Source organism: Podarcis gaigeae, assembly GCF_964106915.1.
Source record: "Podarcis gaigeae genome assembly, chromosome: 4".
Taxonomy (NCBI): Eukaryota; Metazoa; Chordata; class Lepidosauria; order Squamata; family Lacertidae; genus Podarcis; species Podarcis gaigeae.
In genome coordinates this window covers 18,239,272-18,258,428 of record NC_139677.1, presented here as the reverse complement: position 1 = coordinate 18,258,428, position 19,157 = coordinate 18,239,272, and positions in this window count along the sequence as shown.

Below are 19,157 nucleotides of genomic sequence, written 5' to 3'. Positions count from 1 at the left end.
TGCTCTCCCTTCATTTGAAAGAATGGAAAAGAAAATATAGTGAAATGAGGGCAGTGAAGCAAGCATGATCTCCAAATATGTTATTATAACTGCTCATTTTGTTTTCTGTTCTGTTGCTTCCTTGAGCATACAGATTGCATTTTGGGCAGGGGACAGGTTATATGAAAAGCTTGGGGGGCAGTAACCCCCAACTAGAAAGTATCATGTTACACTGTTCAGAATTGTTATTTCCAGGGTGGGTAGCAGTCAAGAACATTTTTTTAATATATTTCTACCCCACCTTTTAAAGGCAAACCTTTAATAAAATAATAAATGTGACCACTAAGCACCTAACTCCTTCTAGAACAAAAGTTATGACACAAAATGTGCTGGCAACCTTCTAAGCAACTTTTTGTGAGATGGCACAGGCTGGCTGCTCCTGCTTTTGGCACTTGTAGCCAAAGCTGGTATTGGCAAGTGAATTCTATAAATCCCTGGGATCCTAGTGAGATTTCCCTTTCCTCTTTGGTGAGCATTTCTTTACCATATATGCCTCATTTGCTTGTGATTAGAATCTTCAAATTTTTCCCTTCCTAGCAACCAGGATGCATCTATCTTGTGATGGGTTTGCCTGAGATCAGGTACACCTTAGAAGGTGTTTTCTGCAAATATTTATACATAATAAGTGGGGCTGGATGTTAAAGAATCCCTACTCCATTCATGGCAAATGCAAAAGGTGAAAACTTTGCAATGATCTTTTAATGCCTACTTTTTAAAAGCTATATTCAATGAACTCTTACTTCTTAAATTGTTAACTGTTGTGGTAAGACTTTCATTACGTATTATGGTTATAGCATTATTATAGCCAGACCAGTTTCCATAAAATGCTTTAAGCACAATATTTGGGGAATGTGGTATATAAATAAACTGACTGTGACTGATTATGAAGGAGGAGGCAGCTGGAGAAGTCCCTCTGATGCCCTTGGTTGAGTAGGCAGGTTCAGCTAGCACAGGCTTCCTCAACCTCGGCCCTCCAGACTACAGTTCCCATCATCCCTAACCACTGGTCCTGCTTAGCTAGGGATCATGGGAGTTGTAGGCCAAAAACATCTGGAGGGCCGAGGTTGAGGAAGCCTGACCTAGCACAAGGGTGGTGAACTTGCAGACATTGTATGACTGTATCATCCCTGACCATTGGCCATACTGGACCATTGGAGTTCAGCAACATCTGAAGGACCAAAAATGCCTCCTTTGCCACCCTGAGGGAGAAGGAAGAACTCCTCCACTCGAGAACCAGTGTGGTGTAGTGGTTGAGAGCGGTGGACTCGTAATCTGGTGAACCAGGTTCGCTTCTCCGCTCCTCCACATGCAGCTGCTGGGTGACCTTGGGCCAGTCACACTTCTCTGAAGTCTCTGAGCCCCACTCATCTCACAGAGTGTTTGTTGTGGGGGAGGAAGGGAAAGGAGAATGTTAGCCTCTTTGAGACTCCTTCGGGTAGTGATAAAGTGGGATATCAAATCCAAACTCTTCTTCTTCTTTTTCTCCAGATACCCAACACCAAAGATTTCTAGGCCTTCAAATGTAAAACACCACCACTTGGAACTGTATTCAGAAATGGGTCAATAGCTACACTTGTTCTGTGCTTGTTTTTCACTTCAGATAAACATGGCCATGAAGACTTTGTTCTTGCTTGGCCTATCTTTGTTCAAAAGCCCTCTGTACGAAAGGTGACCTGCCTCACTGTGGTGCTGACAGCATAAAAGAGATAAGTAACATTGGTTATACAGTGGTACCTCAGGTTAAGAACTTAATTCGTTCTGGAGGTCCGTTCTTAACCTGAAACTGTTCTTAACCTGTTACGGAAAAATCTAGGTATGAGGCTGCTCAGTCACCCAGCTCGTCGGGCAGAGCCCACGGGTCCCTGCGGAATAAAGGAAGGATTCCAGCCAACCGCAGCAAATAGCTGTAGACCAAAGTTTTTTGCGCAATAGGTTCAAAGAGCAATTTTGAACCCTGAGGATGGGGTGACAAAGACTTTTAAAACTTTCCCACCAAATCCCAGAATACAGTTCGTACAGCATCATTGCTACATCACTGACATGTCACAAAAGGGGAGGGGTTAACTTTGGCAAACATGTCCAGACAAGTCCTTGGTACAAGATTAGCATAAGCAGACATGGCAGGGCAAGACTCAGGTATAAGATTAGCATAGACAAATATATGTCTTAAGTACCCACCACCCAAAAGTACAATAGAAGTTCCTTTGCATGTCTGGAGCCTGAGGCAAGTCAGGTGATGAGATTTGCCTTCACTTGGCTAACAATAAGCCCAGCAATTCTCACCTCTGGGAACTTCCTGGAGTGCTTTTCAAGGGGAAAATAGCTTTGGAATGGAGGAAACTGGCAAAGGAGTTGATTTTATATTATTTTTAAAGCTAGGTAACTTCCCTGAGCTGTCAAGTTGAAAGAATACATTCAGGCACAATATTTGTAACATTTAACAACTTTAAAGATGTGCCCACCCCCCTGTAATTTCCTCATCAAACCTGAGGTACCACTTTAGCTAATGGGGCTTCCCACTGCCACTGCGCCGCTGCCACACGATTTCTGTTCTCATCCTGAGGTAAAGTTCTTAACCCGAGGTACTACTTCCGGGTTAGCGGAGTCTGTAACCTGAAGTATCTGTAACCACTGCATTTTACTAAGTTGCAAATGCCAACAGGCAACTAAGAAAAATTGAAAGGACAAGAGGATATTTTAAGAACCTTAAAACTCTATAAAGGAGTAAATAAATGGGTACTTTAAAAAAAAATCAAGCTTTACTACATAATCAGCAAAATATATGACACCATAACCTATGCTTGGAGAAACTGTCACCAAGTTCAATGCATCCCTCCAGCCATGTCTTTTTTATGTCAAATAAATATCTGCCTATTATACAGATGATAGGGCTTCCTTACTGCACCATGGTTTTTTTAAATCATACAACAAACTTTTCACTCAGTGCTGGCAATACTGAATTTCTGCTAATCAAATTGCATTAGCTTTCCATTTGATTCTTCTGTTCTGCTCCTCCAAAGAAGGCCACGTACTTGGGTGAAATTGACCCAGTGCTTTTGCTTTATTACACATTCACTTAAATAAGTGAGAGTGGGAAATACATAATAAGTATCTCACCATATTTCCTAATTTATTTCACAAAGCCTTATTTCTTGCACTTTATGGTGCTCTCTGTCATCTTAAATCTCATCCATTTCTCATGTAATTTTAGCCTTTTCACTCATATTTCTTTTTAAAAATGTACTCTTTCAAGACTCCTTGAAGCAAATAGGGCTCATTGCACATTACTCCAGTAACAAATAACTTGACAAGCTTTTAATTATAAACTGTCTCCCCAGTATCTCTATTACACTTCTTAATTTCTTAAACAATTCTTATTTAATTTGATCCAGTCAACAATATCCCAATTTTGCTGATCTGAGAACATAAGTGACAAGGTTTGCATGTCAAACCATGTTGCATTCAAGCTGGTTTTGTAGTTTATTTCACACCAGACAAATCACAAGCTAGAACCAAGGTTTGTTCAATGGCTTACCACCATGATTTGCCCAGGGAAAATAAAACATGAGCCTGGGTTTAGCTGCGACATCAAGTCAAATTATGTATTAACTTACAGCAACCAACCAACCAACTACAGTGGTACTTCAGGTTACAAATGCTTCAGCTCACAGAAGCTTCAGGTTACAGACTCCACTAACCCTGGAAGTAGTACTTCGGGTTAAGAACTTTACCTCAGGATGAGAATAGAAGTAGCAATGTGGCGGCTTGGCGGCAGCGGGAAGCCCCATTAGCTAAAGTGGTACCTCAGGTTAAGAACAGTTTCAGGTTCAGAACGGACCTCTGGAACAAATTAAATTCTTAACCAGAGGTACCACTGTATATATAAAATCAACAACCAAGTAATAGAATTAATGAGAGATACAGTAAAATACACCATGAGGTTAATAAGTCAGCAGAGAAGGAATTACAGAGCTGGAATGACCCAGAAGATCACCAAACTTGCAATCTTGATGTTATCCACACCATGCTCTGAGCTATCCAGGAATGAGCGAATGAAGGAATGAACAAACTTTTGCAGGGATGGTAAGTTGAGCACAATGCAAAGCAAGGGTGAAGCAGGGAGAGGAGGAAGCAGCTTTCCAAGGGGGTAAGAGAAGAGAAGCCCATGCAAAGTGAGGGGTCATAGAAGACAGGAAGTGGACAGCAGTGCAAAAGCTCCAGGCAGGCAGGCAGGCAGGCAGGGGTGGGAGGATAGAGATAAAATCAAGCAGAAAAGAATAGGACAAAGAAACTGAATTTATTTTAATGGGAATATGGATAATTACATTGTTATACCATTCCTGTCTGGGTGTCTACAGGTAGGGGCAGAGGAAGGGCGCGGTGGGGGTGGGCTGCCCCGGATGTCACCACTGAGGGGGGGGGGGTGACAAAATGCTGGGTGACACTCACTGTGGGGCCTGCAGCACGCCCGAGACATGCTTCTCTCCTGGGAATGACGCACCCGCAGGCTCCACACTGCCCCAAATGGTCCACCCGCCAGTTCCCCCTCAGCTGTAGAGCAGCTGAGTGGGAGGAGGCAGGCAGAGTCATTGGAGGCCCCACGGAGCGTCCTGTCCCAGCTTGTCCTGCTCCAGAGATGGCTGGCCCCACCCCTGGATGCAGGGCACACATGCTGCCCCAGGCACCAGATCGGCTTGCTCTGTTGCTGTCCACAGGGACCCCTATTTCATAGTGGGAAAAGGTCAGTGCTGTACACATAAGGGGGTATATGTACTGGTATACAGAAATGGTGAGAGTGAGAGAGACTCTTTGTTGGCCAGCAGGAAGAGGCTTTTTCCAGCTGCCTTGCCCCACCCTCCAGCCCTAGGAGCCTTCATAAGTGTGTTATTTCCAGAGGAAAAACTGTGAGGGGAGCGAGAGGGAGACTACGTTTTCCATCAGTGGGTGGTTGGTTTCACCTGTGGGGACCTTCAGCCCAAGGAACCTTCCAAAATAGAGTTGCTGCAATGAGCATTATGTATCTTTGTATTTTAATGAGCTGAACAGACTGAAATATTATGAGTCAATGGGGTGTGGAGAGTATGTGCATGGACTTAACATTGCTTAGTTTATTTTTTGGCTGTCATTTTGTTCATGTTGTTAATATTGTTTTATAGATTACAAAGGCTGTATTGTAATGAAATATAACTTTTGTTTTAATTCTGACGTTCAGTTTATATTTTAGCTGCTGCTTTGTGTTTTGTAGATTGTAATTGTTTCACTGTGTTTTTTTGGAAATTATTATTCTATATGATTTATGTTGTGATGCTCTGATACATTCTCTCATGCTATCACATGTTACCCTGACCAGATATGACATCACAAGGAATAGGCAGTATTAATTTGTGATCTCACTAAATCTCAAAATTACCTGATTGCATTATACCAGTGCAAATTTGACAGTCTTATAATGCTCAGATAGAATATAAAGTAAATGTTATTCCCTCAAAGAATCTCTCTATCTAAAATTATTTGCAATTTCAGTATCCACCTGAAAGGTGTAGACCTCTGTGTCGTTGTCTGAAATGGTTCTGTTGTTTCTGTATGAATATAAATTGCATCAATCCTCTCTTATATTAGAGAGTCAATCAATTTGTAGATATAGCCTCAGCTAGACCAGATAAACACAGGGTTGTAAATGATATTAAATGCATTTTAAGTGATTTCTTTAATAACATTCTGACAGGGAAAATATAATTAGGTCGGAATATGCTTTGCATGTAGGTCAATAACTTTACACTTAATTATCTTGGGCCCAGATCTCACTGTAGGAATGAACAATAGCCATGTACAAGTATTCATCGCCACACAAAATCAGAATCCCGTAAGGGGAGAACAGGGCTATGTTTGCTGCATCCGCAACCCATGCCCAGACATATCTCCTCACTGCCATCCACATACCTGAAGAGAAGGTTTGAAGTAGGGAGCCTGGTTTACATGGCCAAGGTTTTAAATCGCTCAAGGGGCCTTCACTTGCAGAGCAGTATTCTCTCCTCAGACTTTCTCCTCAATCTGGACAGCAGTGAGACCAGGGATGTAACCACAATACAGGCATAGTGATCATGGTCTGCTCTCCCCCTCAAATAATTCTAATTGCACGAGGTATTTAACACCCAACTGCCATCTTTTAAGGGAAATAATTGAATCCAACTATTGCCTGTGATACTATCACGCTTCATTTAAGCATCCCCAGCTGCTAATCTGGGTTAGGGATTCATTTGAGTATGCAGTTCCTCATCTAACTAGAAATGCATATCTGTAGAAATATGTCTCTATGCTCCTAGCCAGATTGGAGCATTGATCCTTTGGCATCACTGTCGACCAGAGCAGATATGTAGGAATGTTAGATCTGTCTACCGGATGTGAAAAAGGGACTCGCTCGTCATGTGCAGCCACTTCTGATGCCATTAGTATTGACTGTGTCTGTCATTCTCATCCAAAATAATAATTCATATCATTTGCTATTACAGCAATACAGGTAATTCTATCAGAGGCAATCACAGATTTTCCCGTAAAGATTTTTACTCTCCATTTGGTAAATCTCAGTTTTGATGTTCATCATCCTGCCTTCACTTTCATTTCAAAACTATCAGAGGACAAAAATCAATGAGCAACTGAAAGCCCAGCCCGGCCTACTATTACATGCCATTCCTGACACTTTAGTCAATACAGGGTGAGTGTTAAAATACATGGAGTGGCAGGAATGCATCTGGTGGCCACTTATTAATTGTTTCTGTCTCAAAGTGCTCAACAATTTCTTCATAATTGTTTGGAATTTCACAACCAGTCTTGGAAACATAATCACCGCTAATAATATTTGAAAGATCTATAAAGGATTCTTTTTTTAACCTCTTGATATTGAAATGTGGTGATATATCCATATAAGCCATCTGAAGATGATGCAATTTCATTGAAAAGAGATGTTATGGGACCAGGATCCGGAGGGGGCAGGGCCTTAGGCTGGATCCCCAGTCCATTCAGCTCAGTCGTGCAGATCCTTCAAGTGTCCCTATTTTCCAGAGACACTCCTGAATTTCCAGAAGCTGCCCCAGGTTCTGATTTGATCCTGAAAAATCTCACTTTTCCTTAAAAAGGTAAAGGTACCCCTGCCCAGTCTTGCCAGACTCTAGGGTTGTGCGCTCATCTATAGGCCGGGAGCCAGCGCTGTCTGCAGACACTTCCGGGTCATGTCGCCAGCGTGACAAGCTGCATCTGGCGAGCCAGCGCAGCACACGGAACGCTGTTTACCTTCCTGCATCCCTATTTTCATTGGAGAAATGTTGGAGGATATGGAGTTATGCAACCCTTCAGCCAAGAAGTTAAGTATCTATACAACCTTTAGAAGACATTAGAAGGCAGCCCTGAATAGCAAAGGTATTTTTAATTGTTTAATTGTTTAATGTTTTTATATATGTTGGAAGCTGCCCACAGTGGCTGGGGCAACCCAGTCAGATGAGCAGGATAATAAAAATACAGTGGTACCTCCGTTTATGAACTTATTTCATTCTGGATGCCCGTTCTTACACCAAAAAAATTCTTAAACCAAGGTGCACTTTCCCCAATGAGGCTTCCTGCCACCGGTGCCCTTCCACCAGTCATCTTCCGTTCGTCTTCTGGGGCAAAGTTCCCGAGCCAGAACACCTGCTTCTGGTTTTGTGGAGTGCGTTGCCCAAATCGTTTGTTAACAGGACTGCTCTTAGACTGAGGTACTTCTGTAATGGAATAAGAGGTCCCTATTTTCATCTGAGAAATGTTGGAGAGTATGAGTCATGTGACCTGCCAACCAGCTTAAAACATTATTTTAAAGGCTTATTTTCCATCTGCCAGGCGTAGGCAAAGCAGCAGCATTAGCCCGACAACTGAATGGGGTTTTTTATCTGGTATATCTTTACTCAGGTTTAAAATGCATCAGCTTGCTTTACATCAGCTTGCTACGCATAGAAGATTGCTTCTTAGGTCTGTTACAGGTAAAGGTAAAGGACCCGTGGATGGTTGAGTCAAATTCGACTATGGGGTGCAGCGCTCAACTCCACTTTCAGGCCAAAGGAGCCAGCGTTTATCCTGAGACAGGTTTCCAGGTCATGTGGCCAGCATGACTAAACCACTTCTGCCATAACGGAGGTCCTTGTGCACAATACGTGCACAATTTGTGTACTACAAAATATCCTTGAAACAGACTTCATAAGCCAATTCAATGGAAAGACAATGTGTGCTTTCTCTTTGCAGTTATTAGAGGAGGACAAAAAGATAAAACACCATACTCACATGGTTAGTAATCACCAGATCTGAAAAGGCAAAGTATTCATCCTCATTGTTTTTAATGTTCATGAACATTTGCAAAAACAGATTTTCCTTGTCCCTCAATGACATCTAAATTTTACAAAAGAAAAAAAGAAAAGAAAATGCATACATTTTTGCAAACCGCATTCCCCCTAAATAACCACATTGTTATGTTTACTAATATGATTTTAATCCAAAGTTTACCTTAGTCTTAGTATATGCATTTTTGAACCTGTTACTTGACATATGGCTGTATTTAGGTTCTCATATTGTTTCAGGAGGACTGTTCACCTTTAATTAGGAACTGGATGCAATTTCTCCCATACCCTTCCTCTTTACATGGGGCAAAATACTGGTCTTCAGTGTCTCTCCTTGCCCTAAAAAACTGTAACTCACAATCTGGTCTAAAACTGTACTGTACTGAAGGATAAGATTAGTAATGATGGAATGTGTCTTTCAGGGACATTTGTCCTCCTCCATTACTGATTTTCGTCAAGAATGCCTGCTAAGCTTTCAAGGAATGTTACAGTTCTTAAGATGACAGTTTGAAAATCACTGAGCTAAGTCCTAATGGTCATATGAGGATGAATGATACAAGTGTGCTATGTATCAAATGCTGCCAGATAAACATTGCCTCTGTAGTGCACAGCCCAAGAATGTTGGGTGTAGCCTAGGACATAACCTCAGCTCACCAGGGGGATGCTGAGGTCCAAGAATACCCTGTGGGTAGTGCTTGACTGAGCACCATAGAAAATGCCTCAGCATTTATCTCCATCTCTTGCCTTGGTTCTAGGAACCTGTAGTTGGTTGAAAGCACAGTGGGTTACAGAGGGAACCTGTCAAGGGCTCTTCCTAGCCTAAGGAATGCACACAGTGGATAGTATCTATTGTCAAAGACGACACTTCTACAGCTCTAGATATCTACTCACCCCACTCAAGGCTAGGCAGCTCTTCCCAGGTCCACACCCTAAGGAGCAGTTGCAGCAACAGGTGACCACTCCACCTCCACCAGCTTATGGAACTTCCCCTAGTGGTCTGCATGAACACAGCTGGAGACTGCATCTGTGAGGCAACTTCTTCTTTTCAATTTCCTCCTGGTTCTTCATCACAATGGTGCAGGAGGGAATAGGAAGCACCTGGCCTTTCACTTGTCTGACTTGCCTCTGCCTCCTTTTCTTCTGACCCATCCCATCTATGCTCTATGCTTCAACTCTGAAGTTTCCCCTGCCTCTGATTCTGGCCTCCTGGCTGCTACAGTTCCCCACAAACTACTGTCGCCCTCTCCTGAGTCAGTCTTCAGCCCATCTTCCCCTGCTGCACACTCTTCAGTGTCCTGTCAGTCCCTGCTAGCCCCCCTCCAGATCTTGTTGGTCTCCAGCTCCCATTGGCCCCAGTCAATGGTGAGGGATGGTGGAAGTTGTGGTCATCTGGAGGGCCACTGGTTCCCCATCCCTGGGATATTGCTTCCAGTACTTGCTTCTTTTCCCAGTTGTGTGTCCAATAAACAACAGATAACCATTACTGTCATAAGACAAACAAGCAAAACTACAATAACAATGACAGTTCCTACTTAATTTTAAACTTTAAACTTAATTTTAATTCATTTTAAACACTTTAAAACTTAATTTTAAAGTGAGTTATGGCAACTCACTTGCTCCGCCTCTGTCCCACACTGTTCCACCACATCCTTACTCTGTGGCTTTTGAGTAACTTAATACCTTCCATCTCTGCAACCCACCTAGGCTTTACTCTGACATCTACAGTAAGAAACTCCCACACCATATTCACAGTAGCAGCAAGGCAAAAGCGGGCAGCTGGTAAACCACAACTGTTGTTTCTCCCCCTCTTCTGAGTCCTGAAGAAAGTCATGGGTCGAAAGTTCAGTATGGCTACGAGGTAGAGACATGCAGATGGATTTGCAGACTGACCTTATCTCTCTCTTCTCCAGCAGGACCTTTGTTGCTTGTGCAGCCACATTTTTCAACTTAAATCTAACCTTCCATTCAACTAGCTTAGCCCCAATAGCCCTTCAGAACATCTTTCAATCTCTATGAAACCAAACCCTGCCACACTAACTTCAGCTATATGGATTCTCCTTGAGCTCCCTCATCTCTCTGGGATATGGAAAGGTTAGAACAGCTCTCAAGCAATGCATTGTAGATTTTGAACACCAACATGGCCTAGGTTCATCCTCCAAGTATCCTCTAATTGACAGACCACTCTAGTTCAATAAACCAGCTATCTTTCTGCACTTTCAGTCCAAAAGCTGAATTGCCCTGGCATGCCTAAATACCCTTCCCTCAGCAGTTTTGAAGGGAAGATACTTTAAAAGTTTCCTACCATGAATGTACATGCCCCTGCAACTCTGGAGAGGTCGAGCCAGGGAATCATGTCCTCTTGTTTTACTCCTTTTACAAAGATCTGAATAAAATATTTAGCTAACCCTTCCTATTAAATCTGCTAGGATGTTCAGGTGCATTTTGTGTCCGTCTACTCCTCTCAAATAAAAATGCATCTATCACTCTTGGTGTGGCCAAGTACTGTGCTGTAGCAAACAAAACCAAACAGGGACTGACCCCAGACACCTCGCAATTTTCATCTTTGGAGTTCATGACATGACTATGACTTTTAAAATGAGAAACCCATTTATTATTATTATTTTTATTCTATGCTACCTTTTTTCTTTACTTTATTCTATTTTGTCCTTCTATACACATCCGGATAATATTATATATGTGTTTCTATCTTGTTTCCTTAACACTGGTCATTGCCTGTAACAATAAAGTTTTGATTTGCCTCATGGCCTCAATCTTGACACCACCATCTGCTGGAGCCCCATCCAGCCACCCAGAGTGCCTGGGGCAACCCAGTCAGATTGGTGGGGTACAAATAGTAACATTATTTTAAATATATATATCCAGGGAAGCAGTCATGACTCTGATGTCGGGAGACTGGCTTTGCAGCTCTGCCCCAGCAAATACACCACTACTGGTATATATATAAAAGGTAAAGGACCCCATGACAGTTAAGTCCAGTCAAAGGTGACTATGGGGTGTGACGCTCATCTCACTTTCAGGCCAAGGGAGCCGGTGTTTGTCTGCAGACAGCTTTCTAGGTCATGTGGCCAGCATGACTAAACTGCTACTGGTGCAATGGAATACTGTGATGGAAACCAGAGAGCATGGAAACACTGTTTACCTTCCTGCCGCAGTGGTTCCTATTTATCTACTTGCACTGGCATGCTTTCGTACTGCTAGGTTGGCAGGAGCTGGGACAGAGCAACAGGAGCTCACCCTTTTGCGGGGATTTGAACCGACGACCTTCCAATCGGCAAGCCCAAGAGGCTCAGGGGTTTAGACCACAGCGCCACCCACTTCCCCTTTTTACCGCTACTGGAATTCACTGCCACAAGCTGTGGAAATGCAACCAACCTGGGTGGATTTTAGAGGGGGTTAGATAAATTTGTGGAGGCATAGGAGCTACCCCCTAGAGGCCGAGGTCCCTTTGGCTCCTCAATAAAATATTTGAGGAGCTGGGGGCCTCCAAAGTTGATGGACATTTGACATTCCAATGCTATGAGTGCACCACACCGTGTGTTTGATTGTGAGGGTTGGACTTATTTGCCCCCCCCCCCATTTTTTTAAAAAAAATCAAGTTGGTACTGCTGCATGGAGGATCAATGTCTATGAATACCAGCTGTTGGGGGAAAACTGTGGCAACAGGATGCTGGTCTAGTTGGGCCATTAGCATAGCTGTCACCTTTCCCCCCTTTTTAAGGGAAATTCCCTTATTCTGAATAGGATTCCTCACAAGAAAAAGGAAAAGTTGATAGCTATGGCCATTAGTCTGATCCATAAGGATTCTTCTTACATTTTTCTGTTCTTTAGGTATCTCTAAACTTTGCTGAAAACTATGCATAGACTGGCTTTGCTGAAGCTCCGAACTTTAAAATATCCAGTGCAACACATATAACCCTACACAGGGTATGTAGGCCTTGAACTTTCTAAACTGACTTTCCTGAGCCGGCACATTTATACACCGCAGGTATGAGATGAGAAAGGTTGAGTACTATTGATTCTGCCACTCTTCAAAGTGGATCAGCACAAAGTCATTTAGCACAATTGTTTCTGTAATAGCGGTACACTGTGAAATCCACAATGTTCGATGTCGTTCAAACATTGTTTTCCTGCCAATGTGATTTGGTGGCTTACAGTTAGCAAACTGATGTGTAATGAAGAATATATATGGACTGAAGAACTGGAAGGTGAGAAACTGCCTTATAATGAGTCAGAACTGTTGCTCCATCTCGCTCAGTATAGTTTACACTGACTAGCCACAGCTGTCCAACATTTCAGGTAAGGAGAATTTCCAGGCCAAACCAGAGGACCAGGATTCAACCTGGAACACTGTATATGCAAAGCTGTACCACTGAGTTAGAAGGCATATTTCATTGTTTGAATTAACCCGTGCCAGTGAGTTGGGACCTTTTCAGAGATTTTCAGGCTTTTAGTAGAGAAGGAGTAGAATCTGGGCTTTTTTTTCAGCTGGAACTCACCAGGGACTAATCTACACTGGTCAGTTAAAACATTAAAAATGCATTAGAAATTGTGAGCAGCGATCTGCCGCCAATGAGAAATTGCATTGAGAGCTATATTATGTTTTGTTTTTGTTTGTTTTTTAAAAAGCTTTTTTTACAGACCAGTGTAGATCCAGCCTAGACCTCAGTTCTAGCACCTATCAGGTGGGCACCACTGCCATTATAATAACAAGGGAGGCATTCATGGCGAGTTCCAGCACCTTTTTCTAGAAAGAATAGCACTGAGTATAATGTAATTGATGGAATAGCACTGACACACATGGGCGCCATTTCCAGGTTTACAGGAACTAGACCCAGTTCTTTCACACAGCCAAAGAGCTGACAGGATGAGGTCTGGTACAGGATCACATCCACACAGTAGATGAAGCAGGGGGGGGGCGGGCGGGTAAGACAATGTAAATCACTTACATATTGGAGAATAGTTATAGGAAACAAGCAAAAGATTCAGAGTAAGGTAGAGCAGAAGAAACATGGTGGGAACAGCACAAGGAGACACAGTCATCAAAGAGAAAACTCTCCAAAACTCTCTAAATAGCACAGATAGGAAAGTATATAGGGAACCTTGTGGCATACCCACCATTTGTGATGAGTGTGAAGAATGAAGTGTAAGAGGCTTCCATTACCATGCTTTTTGGATGGTCTCCTTCACTTCTAAACTGGTGTGCATTCAAATGCCTGAATTTGTCGTGAGTATACATGATATGGGACGCAGGTGGCGCTGTGGGTTAAAGCCTCAGTGCCTAGGACTTGCCAATCGAAAGGTCGGTGGTTCGAATCCCTGCGGCGGGGTGCGCTCCCGCTGCTCGGTCCCAGCGCCTGCCAACCTAGCAGTTCGAAAGCACCTCCGGGTTCAAGTAGATAAATAGGGACCGCTTACCAGCGGGAAGGTAAACGGCGTTTCCGTGTGCGGCTCTGGCTCGCCAGAGCAGCGATGTTACGCTGGCCACGTGACCTGGAAGTGTCTCCGGACAGCGCTGGCCCCTGGCCTCTTGAGTGAGATGGGCACACAACCCCAGAGTCTGTCAAGACTGGCCCGTACGGGCAGGGGTACCTTTACCTTTACCTTTTTATACATGATATCCTTAACTCTTCCCTTACACACAAACACACCATACTATTCTCATTCTACAATAATCAGCACATGTCAGATTCATTTGGGGAATATTTTACAAAGAGAATCAAATGACTGTCCTTGTGGCTTTTGAATTATTTTAGGAAGTAATGTCAGCAGTAGACATTCATACGGAGACTGAAAAATAAGATTCCTTTCACCATGATAATGCTTGAGGAGTAAAAAGGAAATACCAATTTTATCAAAAACAGTGACCTAAATCATTGTGGCAGTGTTACATGTGCTGCAAATATTTCTAAGGGGGTAAAAAGGGAAAAAAAATCATCACAGGCTGTCAGAACAATCAGCAACTGTTTTGTTGGCAAACACAGTGAGACAAAGGTTAGTACAGTGAGATGATAAGAAACTGCACGTTTAAGTCGAAATTAAAGGTTTGTGGGAAATAACAGTCTTCTGCTAGCTATGGTAGCTGCAGGATTCAGTAGCTCATTAAAGGTAAGCTCCTTTCCATATTATATCAGCCATGTGTCTGGAATATTTTTAGAGATAATTTAGACTGCAGAGAATTTATGCTTTCTTTAAGGTTAATTTAACAGAATGGCAGTAAAATAAATACAGTGTTACAGCTTGCAAACAGACAGTGCACTACTTTCCCCAGACAAGTAGAACAATCAACACGCATTTAAAACATAAATGTGCCATTTTGTTTTGTTTTGTTTCCCCCCCAAATGCCATACAAATAACTAGCACAAATCTAATAGTTTCTATAAATTGCAGGAATCCAAAAGCAAATCATTCCCTTGCAAATTACTCTTATTGGATATGGGACAATGTTATTTTGTTTAAATAAGAACTCTATTTTCTGTGCAGAGAAATATATGTATTTCTAGCTGATTGTCATGAATTGGCTTCTGTCAGCAAATCCACAGCTGATAATGTGTAGTTGTAGTTTTATTTGTTACAGGCTTATACATTAAAAAAGCACAACAACACTCAGAAATTCTACTTTCCCCACTTTTAGAGAAGTGATTGTTTGCTAGCTGTGACTGGTCTATTCTGAGTCTATTATCTATAGGTAAAAAGTTGCACTTTCATATTTGGGAAAGAAATGCAAGCATAAAGGAGACAAGAGAAGAACACAACACAACATAATTCAAACTGCTGTTTTTGACTTATGAAGTTTTGAACATGAATATAGTTACCTGAAGGACTGCCTCCTCCCTCTGGCCCCTGTATTCCTACACTGAAGCTCATCTCTGAAAGAGAGTGAAATGAGATGAAAGTGATATGCGTAGCGAAATGGCATTTTGGGTGGTGGCACCCTAACTGTGGAAGGATTTGAATCCAGGGCCTTTATGGTCTATTTGGTGCTACATGAAGACTTTTCCTGTAACTCTTAATTACAAGGTATTAAATATTACAATGGGATGCGGGTGGCGCTGTGGGTTAAACCACAAAGCCTAGGACTTGTCGATCAGGTCGGAGGTTCAAATCCCCGCGACGGGGTGAGCTCCCGTTGCTTGGTCCCTGCTCCTGCCAACCTAGCAGTTTGAAAGCATGTCAAAGTGCAGATAGATAAATAGATACTGCTCTGGCGGGAAGGTAAACGGCATTTCCGTGCACTGCTCTGGTTCGCCAGAAGCGGCTGAGTCATGCTGGAGTATTGCTGAACTTTTATGCTTTGCTTTATATTTTATTGGAAGATACCCATATTATTATTATTTAAAATTTGGCAATGTGTGGGTATAAATGTGTATCCCTTTCCCTCTCCATCAATCTCTTTCTCTATAATATATATCTCAAAGTTGACAAATCTAAATAATAAAGAAAAGTGCAATCCTAACTGCACTTAGCTGAATTGACTGTGATTTACTTCTGATCAGACATGGTTAAGGTTGTAGCCTAAATCAGTAAGTCTTGCTCCATTCCAAAATTGGCTTGGAATACCTTTGGCATGGTGTTCCAGAAGGAAGCGGTTTACAGCAGAGGAGGCATTACCTGGGCAGTCTGGCTATTCTTTTGTGATGGTTAATGCTTTAGTTCCTGAATCCAAGTCACAGGCTCATCCTATTCATACACAAATACGTCCTTAAAGCAGGCAAGCAAAAGACAATTGGGAGGCTTTCTCATTTTCTTCCTCCTTGCAGAGAAATATTTGAGGTCAATTTGGGAGAGTCAAAATGGCTTCAGGATTGCTCTCCTGTACTATTTCAGACATGTGGTTTACAGTGGCGTAGCGTGGGTTGTCAGCACCCGGGGCAAGGCAAGCACTGCAATGAGAGAGAGTGAGTGAGCCAGGTAGGGGCACAGAGCTGCGAGTGCGAGCGCCCCCCCAGATGTTGCGCCCGGTGCGGCCGGCCCCCCCCCTGCACCCCCACGCTACGCCACTGGTGGTGTATATATTTATGTATGTGATTGCCTTGCACATTTATAAACATTCTATTTATATTTGAGACCTCAGAATTCTTATAACACAATAATACTGAATAACAAAAGAAATGGTTAATACAGTCAATGGCAAATGTATCATATGGAATCACAAATTTGACTCCCTCCTGAAAGCACAGATATGTTTCAAGGGAGATGAATGCTGCTGATAGGCGCCGCTGAATGCTGGGCAGCTGTTCACTTGTAGACTCTGAAATGAAGATAAGAGCCAACTCCAAAGGCAGAATTCAGAACATCTTCTATCTTCTTAACACCTTACCTTTTGCGCTATGTGCAGGTGTGAGACTTTTCACTATGTGTAGATGGAATCGGAAATGGTGCGAATAAACAAGCCAAAACATATAGTCTCTTGTGATTAAACAATAGTCATAATTTGTTCTTTCAAATTGATCAGCATGTGTTGGTACATTGTGGACATACTACAGCTGAGAGTTGGTGCCTCAGTTAAGAGACAGGACAATGGTCCTTTCTTGTTCAATGGATGGGCTGAATTGACAAAGAACCCTTACACTGCTACTTTCAAATATTGACAAGATTAATGCTGTTGTATAAAATTGGCATAAATTTACTCATATAAAATGAGCATATACTTCCCAAATAAAATACAAATAATATAAATGAATAAATTAATTCATTAAAATGCAATCTTCTAGGCACATAACCTTCAGGACCTTGATAAAATTTTGCCTCTGCTTTCTTCCCAGATCTACAAAAGGGGGGGGGGGGACTGTGAAGCTCCCAATGAGCCATGCCATAATATGTAGAAAATGGGATGTGTTAAGCTTGGAAGAGTTTAAGAAGAGATCTGGTTTTGGTAAAAGTAGAGCAAAGTATGACAAGTGAGGCGTTTTGCAGAGTTAAAAGTTATTTTTAAAATGTGACATATGATATAGGTCCCCCCCCCCCCGTTGAGAAAGATGCAAATTTGCTAAGGCTCTGTTCCAATTATTCATAAACATGAATCCAACGGTGTTCCGAGTTTTAGCTCTCTCAATACCAGCTAAGAGCAGTACAGAATTGACTGGCACCACTTTGATCCATTAAAAAATCCTCTATTTACTGCCTGTCCTCAGGGTGCTGTGTGACTGGCAAAAAGAGGGGCTCATGCAGAGTTATTTTTCCTATTCAGATACATAATGAGCAGATGCTGGGTTCAGTTAATGATTGTCTTATAAGCTTAGCCACTGTTGACGGCTGTAATTACTCAAGGGAATCCACTTACTGCTCCCTTGTGTTTACCTTATCAGTGTCATAAATGGTCTCATTTAGGGGGGCGGGAATTGGCATTTTGGGCAAATATAAGCCTGAACACTGAAGGATTTACAGAGCTTATATGTAATTTCAAATGACAATAGCCAAGGCCTTTCCTTGTCAGACTTGCCTGCCTCCTGCACCCCTAAGTTATACGTGCCTCAGTAGGAGATGCGTAAAGTGAACCTTCTCTTCCTACTTTGGCTAGACTAGCTCAGTGGTGAAATTGACTACAGGTTGGTTGCCCCCAGGTTGATCTCTGACTATGTGTACCAAGGAAACAAAAAATATGTCAAAATGGCAAAGAGATTAAAAGTGTTAGAGAAATGTAAAGCTAGGATGAAGTCAACTGGCTTGACTTTTTCCTTGTGGTTGCCAGGGTAGTTAATAATATACCAAGATTTAAAAGAACCTAGATTAGCTGAGGAATCCTCTCCATATTTACTCAAAGCTAAATCTCACTAAAGGGATGTGGGTGGCGCTGTGGGTTAAACCACAGAGCCTAGGTGTGTTGGCCTGGGAATCCGATTCAGAGGCTGAACCGGAGGAATACCAGCCTGCACAGGAGTCCCCGCCTCCAGGGCCAGCTGAACTGGGGCAGGGCCTTGATTCTAAAGCACCTACACCTGTGCCGGATCCTCAGGAGCAGGCACCAGGTGAATCCACTCTGGCTCCAGAGGTGGTTGAGGACACAGTGCCTACAGGTGTGCCTCTCCCAGCCCTGTCAGGGGAAGGTGAGTCTCCCCCTGGGTCCAGTAACCCTCCAGCCTCTCCTGAGCTGCAGAGGCTCAGGGCAGAGAGGCGGAGGGAACTGGTTTTTCCCAGGAGGAGTGCTCGCCTTAAGGCCAGGAGAGGTGGGTCTCCTGGGGGCCAGGACCGCCACCCCTGGCCTCAGAGAAGATAAAGGCCAGTCAGCCTGGTCCCAGGTTGCGGGAGCAACGTCGTTGAAGAGTTGTTTTGGCCAGCATCCAGTCCTGTTCCCCCAGAGTTCCTGTCCTTGCCCGGCTCCTCGCTGTGGACCCCGCTTCACCCGTGGAGGACTGTCTGCCGACCCTCGACTCAGGTCCTGGACCTCGCCCCATGGTAACCTCCCCCCTGGACCAGCACACTAGGACTTGCCGAACAGAAGGTTGGCAGTTCGAATCCCCATGACGGAGTGAGCTCTCATTGCTCAGACCCTGCTCCTGCCAACCTAGCAGTTTGAAAGCACGTCAAAGTGCAAGTAGTTAAATAGGTACCACTCCAGCGGGAAGGTAAACGGCGTTTCCGTGTGCTACTCTGGTCCGCCAGAAGTGGCTTAGTCATGCTGACCACAGGACCTGGAAGCTGTACACCGGCTCCCTTGGCCAATAAAGTGAGATGAGCGCCGCAACCCCAGAGTCAGCCATGACTGGACCTAATGGTCAGGGGTCCCTTTACCTTTTATTCTCC